This window comes from Uranotaenia lowii, chromosome 2 (assembly GCF_029784155.1).
Source record: "Uranotaenia lowii strain MFRU-FL chromosome 2, ASM2978415v1, whole genome shotgun sequence".
In the NCBI taxonomy this organism is placed as follows: Eukaryota; Metazoa; Arthropoda; class Insecta; order Diptera; family Culicidae; genus Uranotaenia; species Uranotaenia lowii.
In genome coordinates, this window is record NC_073692.1 from 432,494,891 (window position 1) to 432,506,928 (window position 12,038).

Genomic DNA, 12,038 nt, shown 5'->3' on the forward strand with positions numbered 1-12,038 from the left:
GTTGAAAAAACATGGCTTTATGTTGTTGTAAGACTAAACACCAAGTTCAAACAAATTTATATGAGACTCTAAGAGGCAAAGGGGTAGGTGGTATCATAAGTATAAAAATGGTCAATTTTGATTCAACGGTTCAAACGATTCTTCAAAAGTTAAACTATATTTCGTGATTTTTCAGATTTTTAGAACTTTATTCGAATAATATTTCGCCAGACAGAAAAATGCGAAGTTTCACAAAATTTATGAAAAATAACCAAACAAAACAACTTAAAAGCGTGTTTTCTCAAAATAAGCTTTAATTCACTTTTATCGTTTTGGCTCCAAGGGCCTCATATTGCTTCAAACTTCCAGTAAATACTAAATTCTATGTAAAGTTTCCTGGACAATAACTTAAAGTTATTTCTTAGTTTGTTCTGATATAAAATTATACAACTATAATTTTGGTAAACAAAATTCTATATTCTCCATTAATATGCATTACTGAAAAAAAAAATTAGTTAATGTCCAGCAGGTGAAATAACGTAAAAAATTGTATTATTTCTTGATATCTGAATTAGAGTCCCGTTCAAAGTTATGCAGCATTTAAGGGTCGTTAAGTTGAAATCAGATTGTAATAACTGAATTCCGGCAATGTTAGTGATAATCGAATAAACAAAAAGTTTATTCATCGCAAATGGTACAATTGATTTTTTAAATCGATGAAAATTAAGATGAAAAATAAGAACTAAAAATAAAAATTCTTTTACCTTAAAATAATTTTTCCGACCGGGATGATTTTTGAGGTTATGTAATGGCTTTTCGGTCTTATCGATAAAGTATTAAAACACTTTTATTTGTGCTTCATCCAACGTTTCAAATACTATGTATTCTTTTTCAAGGAACTAAAATTGAATAGGAAAGCATAAAACATATTTCGAATGATTAACAATTTATCATTAATCACTTACTCGGACATAAGTGTTATCGTCCAAAACAGATATGCTCCTATAGCGTTCATCGATCGTCGATATTCTGGCTACAAATTTGAATTCAAATCTTTATTCCAGTTTTAAAAGTGAGGAGGAAACTGTGCGACTTACGTGCCCAATATGTGATGGTATTGGCCTGGGCTGCGGCGCCTATTCCGTCGTTAGAAAACCGTCCGTGGCAAAACTTGGTTCACTCCACTCACTGTTTGTTGTTGTTTGGGTTTGCATTGCGTTTCTATTGTAGCCAGAAATCGGCGCCGATGAGTGCTTGTGAGTTGTTTTCGATAGTGTGTGGAACACTCCGCCGTATGAAATTGCTCGTCCATCGGTGTCGCTCTGGATGTTGACAGTACTCGGAGTGCTTTGAATATAGCACATCTCGAGTACCTCTAGGTGCTTGCGGTGTTTGTTCGAGCTGTCGAGAACGGTGGCCTTATCAAAATCGAACATGTGTCCCTGGTCGAAACAGTGGTCTACGACGGCTGATTGTCGCAGTTCTTTTATGCTCGGGTCTGATGCTGTGGACCCCGTGGCTATGATGCGTTTTAGTTTGTTCACATCGCATTTATGTTTGGACATTCTAGTACGTAACTTGTAACTAGTTTGTCCTACATATCGTTTATTGCACTCTTCATTACGTTCGGGTGCGCCCGCACATGGTATATTGTAAACCACATTGGAGCGATCGATCGGTAGCATCGGATCTTTCACCACTGGCAGTAGGCTGCGTATTGTGTGCTGTTGTGTGGTGCCGATGCGTACATGCGGGTAATCCGTCCTAAGCGCACGGACTACATTTGCAGTTAGGCCGTCGATATGCAATATGGATCGGTAGTGTTGTGTGGGTGTTTCTTGTGTGCTTTGGAGGGGGATGTCGGTTTCGTTTGCTTTACGGATTAATCTATTGATCAGGGACGTTGGATAATCATTTTTCCTAAGGTTCTCGTGAATCAACTTGATTGCATCGTCGGGGGGAACGTTTGTTGAGAAGGTTTTCACTCGTTTAATAAAATTTAATGCCGTGTTGATTTTGAGGCGTGTGTTGTGGGCTGATCGGAAATTCAGAAAACGTCCCGACGCTATCGATTTCTGATACCACTCGGTTTTTATAGATTGGTCGGATTGTCTAATCAGTACCAAGTCCAAATACGGAAGGCGACGATTCGATTCGATTTCAACCGTAAATTGGATTTTTGGGTGGTACTGATTAAACTTTTCTCTTACCTTCTCAACTTGTTCGTGTGGCAGCGCTAGTAGTAGATCGTCGACGTATTTCCTTAGGATCGGTATCTGGAAATCAAGTGTCCGTGTCACGCTGTCCAGCAGTGATTCCATGACGAAATCGGCTATCGGGCTGGACACAGGATTGCCCATCGCCGTGCCGTATGTCTGTTGATAGTATTTATTTTTGAACCTAAAATAGCTGCAACTCATGCAAAAGTTGATGATTTCGAGAAACATGTCTAAGTTGATGTTGGTGTTCTTCTTGATTGCATCCCAGTTGTTGATAATGTTGCTTAGAACGAGGTCCCTGGGAATGCACGTGAACAAAGAGACGACGTCGAACGAAACAAGAACGTGATCTGGAGGTAATACAACTTCATTGATAAATTCGCAGAACTCGAATGAATCTTTGACGTTGTATCTGCTGTTGATCGACGCTTGCAATATTCGGCCCACATATTTAGACAGCTCGTATGATGGCGATGTCATGCACGGTACCACTGGTCTCAGTGGTAATCCCTCCTTGTGTGCCTTCGGTGTTCCGTAGATGCAGGGGACAGTGGCCCTGTACGTTTTTAATTTCAATTCCGTGGCTCGGTTTATCAGCTTCAAATCTGCTAACCTTTTCGCGAAATTGTTATTTTTGGTTTGGAAACCGGTTGTTGGGTCACGTGTGAGGATCGTGTATGTGTTTTTGTCATCGATTAGTGTCTGCATCTTTTTATCGTAATCCTCGCGATTCATCATAACCGTTACGTTGCCTTTATCAGCTTCCAGTACGATGATATTCGGATGCGTTTTTAGAAACTGTTTTGTGGCTATTATTGCTGTTTTGTAAAAGTTTTCAGACGGATTGCATCGCGCGTTGTGCTTATGCGCATGGATGTGATTTACGATTTGATTAGCAGCTGTACTCCGATTTCGTATCTTGACTTCTTCGTCTTCAGATGTTTCTATCACACCTTCGATGTCTGCTATTAGGTGGTAGAACGTAGACGGATTTATATTTGTAGATGGCAAAGCAAACTTGGATCCCAGGCTGAGCAAGAGCTGTACCGAGTGTGGTACCTCTAACATGGTGCTGTTGTGAAACGCCCGGTGGTTATGTGATGGCGTTTCACAACAAATTCTTTCATATTTTCTTCCCAAAAAATCTATGATTAAATCACAGATGGCACCTTTTTGCCTTTCTTACAGAAAGGTATAGTTATCGGTCGATTTGGGAGATCCTTAATTATGGGTCTTAGATATACCTTTATAGGTACCTATCGAATCAGCTCGACGAGTTCTGTCGATGTCAGTGTATTTGTATGTATTGGTGTGATTTTTTTATAAACTTTGTCACTACGTTTTTGCGAAACTGGGAAGTACAGTAAAAATGATTTTTGTCTTAAAAAATTTGATTTTTTTTCCTCTTCAATGTATAAAAGAAAGAAAAAAAAACAAAATAGTTTGAAAAATAAATTTTCATAGTAATTATCATCAAATCATCACTCCAAAAAACGTGTCAATATGGCTGGCTAGCCACAACCAGCAATCACTAAAATCAAGATTATCGTATGTATGACGTCAAATTATACGTAACGTCATAGATACGCGCTTGCTATCAGTATGGACCTGTCGATGTGTGGAAGGGAGAACAGATAGAATTCACTCCCACTAAGGTCTTGATGACATCCTGACAGAAACCGTATGGGAGGAAAATAACAGCTAAAATTTTCCCGACCAATGGTTATTTTTTTTTCATTTTTATGGATCAGTTTGAACCCGATCCATTTCAAAAATTTCGGAACCGAAGCCCCGAATTATGAAACTTAAAAATGGTTTTCACCAAGGGGTACGACCCCAAAATTGATGAAGTCGTCGATGAGTACGTCATGCCCACACTGCATGGTACGGAAGCGATAGTAACTTCGCCCAACATTATATTCAGGCACAGATTGCTCTGAGAAGGGGAAAACAACACGGGTACGCGGACGATGTATGTCCTCTCATCTTCTCACATGCCGTTCGTGCTTACGAAGCTTTTTCTTAAGCAGCAACGACAGGAGAGTATTTCGCCCGTGGAAGCAAATTGAATCCAATAAGACAAATGCTCTCGAGCTTTAAGCTCTCGGGCTTGTTTTTTTGTTCCCTTTTCTCTTCCTCTCTTCAGATCTAACGTTGCGTTGTTGTTGTTGGGGTTGGTGTCTAGAGAAAAACGATGACGGCTTGGAGGTCAATCTGAACTTTCACTTGCTGAAGCCAATGGAAGATGACAACCAAACAGTAGCGCCACCAAGCCCTCCATAGTAGAGTTTGAAGCATTTGGGATTTTTTTTTGGAACATGCATATAAAGCTAAAAAGCTAATAATCATTATTGACAAAGTTGAAGAAACAGAAAAAAAACCTTTTCGCCAGGTTGACCAAATACAAAAATGACAAAATCGACAAAATTGAAAAAAAATGACTAAATAGACCAATTTGACAAAATTGACGAAATTGACAAACTTGACATAATTCATTGATTTGACAAAATTCACTTAGTTGAAAAAATCATAGAATTGATGAAATATATAAAATTGACAAAATCGAGAAATTGGCAGATAAAATTCACTGAATTGACAAGATTGATAAGACTGACAAAATTAACAAAATTGAAAAAATTGACAAAATTGACAAAATTGAAAAAATTGACAAAATTGACAAAATTGACAAAATTGACAAAATTGACAAAATTAACAAAACTGACAAAATTGACAAAATTGACAAAATTGAAAAAAGTTAACAAAATTAACAAAATTGACAAAAGAGATGACAAAATCGACAAAATTCACTAAATTGACAAAATTGACAAGATTGATAAAACTGACAAAATTGAAAAAAAATGACTAAATTAACGATGACAAAGTCGAAAAAATTCACTAAATTGACAAAATTGACAAGATTGATAAAACTGACAAAAATCGACAAAATTGACAAAATTGACCAAATTGACCAAGTCGACCAAATTGACAAACTTGGCTTAATTCATTGATTTGACAAAATTCACTTAGCTGAAAAAATCATAACAATTGATAATATTTATAAAATTGACAAAATCGAGAAAATTGGCAGAGTTGACAAAATTGACGATGAAAAAATCGACAAAATTCACTGAATTGACAAAATTGACAAGATTGATAAAACTGACATAAATCGACAAAATTGACCAAAACGACCAAATTGTCAAAATTCACAAAATTGACACAGACAAAATCGACAAAATTCACTTTATTCAAAAAATTGACAAAATTGACTGGCGAAATTTACAAAATTGACCCAATTGACCAAATTGACAAAATTGACAAGATTGACAAATTGACAAAATTGACCAACTTGACAAAATCGAAGAAAATTGACAAAATTGAGAAAATTGGCCAAATTGACAATGACAAAATCGACAAAATGCACTTAATTGACAAAGCTGACAAAATTGACAAGATTGACAAATTTGAAAAAATTGACAGAATTTTCAAATTAGAAAAAGTTGACAAAATCATGAAAATTGTTAAAATCGACAAAATTGACAAAATCTAGAAAATTGGTTAAATTGACAAAATTTACTAACTAACAATGCTGACAAAATCATGAAAATTGATAAAATTGACATTATTGATAAAATGGAAAAAATGACCAAATTAACAAAATTAACGAAATAGACAAAATCAACAAAACAGAATAAAAATCTCAAAATAACAAAATTCAAAATACTACGCTTTCAAAATTTTCAATATTATTAATTTTCAAAATTTATTCTACCGATTTTCTACATTTTGGTATCGTATTTTACTCTAGCAATTGAAATTTTATCCAATAGTTTTATCTATGTATTTGTTTCCTCTACTTGAGAGGTTGAATTATTTGAAATACATGGTCAGGTATCTTTTTTTAAATTGTATTCTTAATTTTTATACCCCTTCCATTTTGAAGATATCATATGCTGTAACTTCAAAAGGAGTAAATCGAGTTAGGTTATAATGTCTTAGAAACGGAATCATACATGATATTCCAGAATCTAGTTATTCAAAAATCTCCAATTAGTTGCAAATAAGGTTATTTATATGAAATTTATGATTATATTAAAAATACTTTTATCCTAATAAAAACTTTGAATCTTTATTTCCTAAATTCATTTTGGATTTATTGCGTATGAAATTCATTAATTATAATTCATAATTCATTTTGTTTTATATGTACCCAAATATAATTTACAGACTGTAAGAAAGGCTACAATCCACTGTCAAGTGTATTAAATCGGGTTTTTTACAGATATGTTCAAAGGTTTTTTTTGGGGTCGAAGCAATCCTTGCTTGGGATCGGACGTGTTTGTCAGTCGCGCGTTCGTTTTTTTGGGTTTGTTCGTAGCTTAGGAAAATATTTTATGCCTATAAGTTAGTTTATTTATTTAAAAAACTGGAGATATCGTTGCTCTGATTTCTCGATTGTGCTCCAATTCCGAGGAGTGATAAGCAAATAATTGGTGCTTTTGGTGCATGTGCTGAAGTAATCACAAAGGCAAAAAAAAATCGCAAAGTGAATTGCCGATTGAGAAGAAACAAAAAATGGCAATTGGCAAGGTGCCGATGGGGGCTGGTGAAAAAATGTGCTTTTAAAAATTGTTAAACTGAACAATTTGTCCGAAGAATTTGAAAAAAAAACAAAGATTCTTTTCTACAGCGCCGTGCTACTTTTTACTAGCTCCAATTAATTGGCAGTGAAAGTAAATTTGAGTTCAAATGAAAAAAGGACATGATTTGCATATGCTCCGAACTTCAATTTTGCACTCGTTAAATGCGTTTGAAATGGAGTTTGCTGGAAATGTGTATTTTGTGCAATGAGTGTTGAACAATTAGGAAGTTAAGCCATTCTAAGGTGACTAAATGGTTTAGAAACACGAAAGCCAAACTGGTAAACATAATTTTGAGGTGCTTGTTTGTGGTTATTTTTGTCTACCGACCTCATTGGTTCCTTCTTCATTCATTTTGAGACTGCTGAGATTGAATGTAAATTTTTTGCTTATACGTGCTAACTCTAACACGAAAAATTTAATTGTGAAACAATGTTCTTCACCTTTTTAACAGATTCTGATTCGATCTTATATCAACTAGTTTTCAATCATGGTGTTTTACTCAAATAATAAATAATTTTTTTTAACTATGAACTAACCAGAAGAGTGACAAGTAAAATCGACACTTTAAGAAGCTTTCTACGTTTTGCGCTTAAACAGTTATAAATGTTTTCTATAAGGTAAATTTCCTACTCTACAAATTATATATTCGTCGAATTTGGCAATATAATTTTTTTTTATAAACCATATAGAAAAGGTAAGCATGTTGAATAGTATTGGGTTTTCTAATGAAATCTTTTGAATGCAATGTTTAGAAAGATTTCATGGAGGTTTTAATCACGTTCTTTCTTTTTGATCAGAAATGTGGTTCACATAAATCCAAAATTGTAAGGTCCTACATTTAATAAAAATTCTAGTAATAGTTTTGGTTATTTTACCCGAAAAAAAAAGTTTTCATTGGATTTTGGATTTCTGTGTGAAATAACCTCATTTCCAGCCTATAAAGGAAGAATAATCCGAAATCGGCATCTATGAGCTCACTATTATTTAGCACATGAGCTTCAAACGTAAGAACTGTCCTATAACGGGAACGTATGGTACTGTTGTCCACGTTTCTTCCTCCCTGTGTTCCAGGTTCCAGTTGGCTCTTCTTTCAATGCTGCACAGTGGGCCCGGCCTAGTTAAGATTAATAGTAAATGTACTTATATTAACACCGGAATACTGACAAGATCGGGCTGTGTATGTATCATAAGCATAAGCATAAGCATAAGCACGGATTTGAGCGGTTTTCAATCTGGCAACGCTGGTTATATGACATGGTAAATTCAGTCCTTGCTATACAAGGGGATCCAGGAATTCCACACCCTTGTACTCATCCACAAATTCCTGACAAGCAGGGATACTCATCACATCACGCGTTTTGAAAAAATGGCGTCACACCGCTTGTCCAGAAATGCGCATCATCTTCGTGTATTCAGAGTGAAATCTAAATTTGGGAAGAAGAAACCTAGCTACTTCACAAGTAAACTTAACCAGACATTCTAAAACAGTGTTTATAGCCCTCCCGCTTCAAATTCCAACAGTTATTAATTTGCAAGTAAAACATCAACCAATTTCTCCATAGGCATCGCTGCATCACATTGCTAAAAAATGTTATTTTTTACTCTTGCCCCTTCACACCTAGCCACCACCACCACCCAAAATCACCTGAACCAGCCGCACCCGTCGATCACAAAAACACCCCGCCACCCGCCATCCCCAAAAAGCTACCAAACCTACGCTAAACACAATTGTAAATATGTTCATTATTTAATTACAGAATTTTGTAATAGTGAACTAGTAATTCCAAGCATTCCTTAAAAGAGGATAATTCGCTTACTGAAATGCTCTTACGATCTGTGAAAACAACCATGTGAACGATTGTTAAACTGATTTGAAAGGGTTTTTCGCCTGTTGGAGAAGATGCTTGGAAGGAGCTTAGTTCTAGCGAGCTTTCCCTATCCGAGAAAAAAAAAATAAATAAATAAACTCGATGTAAATAATTACCAACCCATACCAATCTTGAGCGTTTTCAGCTATTTGTCTGCTAAGGATAAAAAAGAGCTCTCTAGAAAGGTTAGAGGTTGGTGTTCCGCAAGGCAGCAATATGAGTCACTTACTTTTCCTTCTTTACATAATCGATCTCAGTAAGCTGCCGTTAACGGTATACCTTGCCTGTATGCTGATGACACAACTTTTTTTTATCCCGCAAACTGGTCCAATTTCATTATCAACAATATGGATGAAGATTTGAAAGTTATTTTTCAAGGTCCAACTCAATCAATACTTCGAAGTTTACCTAAGTTAACAAGCCACCACTTATTTGGCAATTTTTTGTTCTAATAGCTGTAAATTTAGTCCTAATCAGTTTTTCAAGCACCTATTTAAAACACTGAGATTATTTGAGTAAATACCTACATATATTTTGTTCCATCTTTATGCTTCCTCGTAGTAAATAATGTTTTTACCAGACTTGCTGAGAACAGAAAGCGTCAATTACCAGGGTTCTCAAATGTGCTTTCTGGTATGGGAGAGTACGGTAAGCCGCTTAGAACAAAAAATGATTTGAGAAACTTCCTGTTTCAAAATTTTATAACTGGCTTCACCCGAACTAATAACAGGTCGTTTATCCTAAAAGAAAATTTAAATAATAATACTTTTAAGCACAACAGGGCTCATGTTAATTATAATTATAATGTTAATGTTATAATGTTAAAAGCAATTCCATTTGGAGGATTTGGAGACTTGAGAAACTGTAAAGTCGCCTTTTAAGGTAGAATCCAAATAAAGTGACTGAAGCCTAGCAAAGATTTTCTACTGTGAGACTACTATTTGATACTTAAGCATATTATAAATAATTATTTATAATATGCTTAAGTATCAGATAGTAGTCTCACAGTAGAAAATCTTTGCTAGGCTTCAGTCACTTTATTTGGATTCTACCTTAAAAGGCGACTTTACAGTTTCTCAAGTCTCCAAATGCTCCAAATGGAATTGCTTTTAACAAGACCTATTCGTGTAAATATCTCTGAACGCCTTAAAACCCCTCCAAATGGGCATATTTCAACTCCTTGAAGCACTCTTTGAGGCAGCTCAAGATCCTTGAAGCAAACAAAAATTCATAATTCCGGACTAGAGAATGTACGTCCGGCTTCTGATAAAAATCGTGATGCTTATCCAGATCTTTAGCTTTATTCCTGATTATGAAACCGATCCTATTCCATGAACTGATTTATATCCTTATCTTATTACTGTTCCTCATCAAGAGCTTGATTCGTATCTAATTTATTCCAGATCCTAATCATTATCAGATCCAAATCCTTATCATAATCTGATCCTTATCTAGGTCCTGTTCCTGATCCTCATTCTGAATCTGATCCATATTCTTAGCTTCATCCTGCCTCTTATCCCAATCCAGATCATGAAACTGACCTTGATTCTTATCCAGATCCAGATCCAGGTTCATTCATATATAGATCGCCCATTCTCACTCTGTTTATGCATCTGACAAAAATCTTGATTCTTATTCAGATCCTGATTCTGAACCAATTACAAATTCTATTCTTCATGTTTACCCCTATCTATCCAGATCCCAATCAAAATCAAAAACTAAGTTCAGATCCAGGTTTTTATCCTGTTCCTGCTTCAGATCCAAAATCTTCATTTTTATCCAGGTTTATACTGATATACGGCCCTGACACAGATCCTGATCTTCATTCTGATCCAGATTTAAATTCTCATTTCATCCTCACCGTTATTCTGATCCAGAGCATGTTGCAGATCTCGACTCTTACCGGCTTCAGATGTATTATGATTATGATCCTGAACCGGTTGGACTTGTTTCTTGGTGAGTAATTTTTGCATAATTATTGGTACGAAAATTCTTCTTCATGCAAGTAGTGGGAGAAAGTTTGGCCTGTGGTTTGAACTTTCATTTAAAATGGTGTTCACTGTTTTCAACATCTTTAGTTTTCTTCTCATATTCTATTCTACATAGGTACAAATTTCCCATGTGTTTTTATAATGTACCGCTATTAAACCTACCCTAACTCTGATTGACTCTGATTCCATACTTCCAATTCCAATGTCTGTGATCTAGCTTGAAAAATCCCTTACAATCTCAAGATGACACATAAAAGACACGAATGCCGCAGAGATGGTAAAGTGTCTCAAATAAACAAAAAAAAAACATAAAAGTTTTTTCAGAATTTTGCCTGTAATTTATTTTAACCATGAGTATTTCGGAATTTGAATAATGTTAAGGATTGGGCGAAGCTCATAAAAACAAAATCTGTAGAGCAAGCTTTAGTGGCCTAAGAGCCAACACCAAGGTGTTCCAAATTTCTTTTCTAACCAAAGACATCCCTTTAATTTAACAAAATCGTGTATTTTTGCAAGAAGAGTTCACATCTTAAAACATTAAAAATGTTATAATAAAAATGTCTCGATCACTGTACATATTCTTTAATACGTAGAATAATTTGAAAATAAAAAAAAACAAAATTGATTTAATTCTGAAGCCATCAAAGCAACCCTCATTATCGATTTGTTAGCGATAGGTTACCGATTTCAGAAAAAAAAAGGATAAACATACTGAGGAAGTGTTGCAATGCTCGGCACTACCAGAAAAAAGTAAAATTTTATCTAAAAATAGATAAAATGTAACATGGAGGTCTATTCAGTGAATCCATGCCAGATTTTTTTTTTCTTTAAACCAGTCACTAACTGTTTGATGTTCAAACAATCATTCCAATAACTGCTCCTATTCCCTACACAAGTGACAAAAATATCCATGATTCATTTGAAGTCAAAACAGAAACATGCAATTTAATCCAATGTTTTTCACTGTCTCCCAATTAACCGGAAGGCCATTTTTGCAATGTACCCAGGCAGAATAAATTGTGATCAATACCGCAGCGTCATAAAATTGTAATCTATCCGCAGCTTCGAACAATAAAATCTCTATCAATTTACACAAAAGCGAGCGAACGAGCGATGCGACATCAAAGCGAATGACGGTTCTGTGCCCACTAACTCACTCATCAAAACGTTATTGTACAATTTTATTCAGCCAAAAGGCTTTATAAAACAACGGTGTCAAATGGCTGCCCCATTTTCATGGCCAGCTAACTGACTGGAGCATCAAAGTAGGCTGACTGGCTGGCAGCAGCTGCTACGGGACGCCGGAAGGGGAACCATTTTAACTTATCAGGAAAATCG

General features: G+C 35.4%; 2 protein-coding genes across 12 annotated transcripts in view; one reads left to right on the plus strand and one right to left on the minus strand.

The window, feature by feature from the left end:
* Window positions 1-12,038, plus strand: part of LOC129747362 (hemicentin-1-like) — a 485,337-nt gene that overhangs the window by 233,039 nt on the left and 240,260 nt on the right. The gene's annotated exons all lie outside the window — the stretch shown is intronic.
* Window positions 1-12,038, minus strand: part of LOC129747363 (hemicentin-1-like) — a 46,123-nt gene that overhangs the window by 24,156 nt on the left and 9,929 nt on the right. The window lies entirely within an intron of this gene.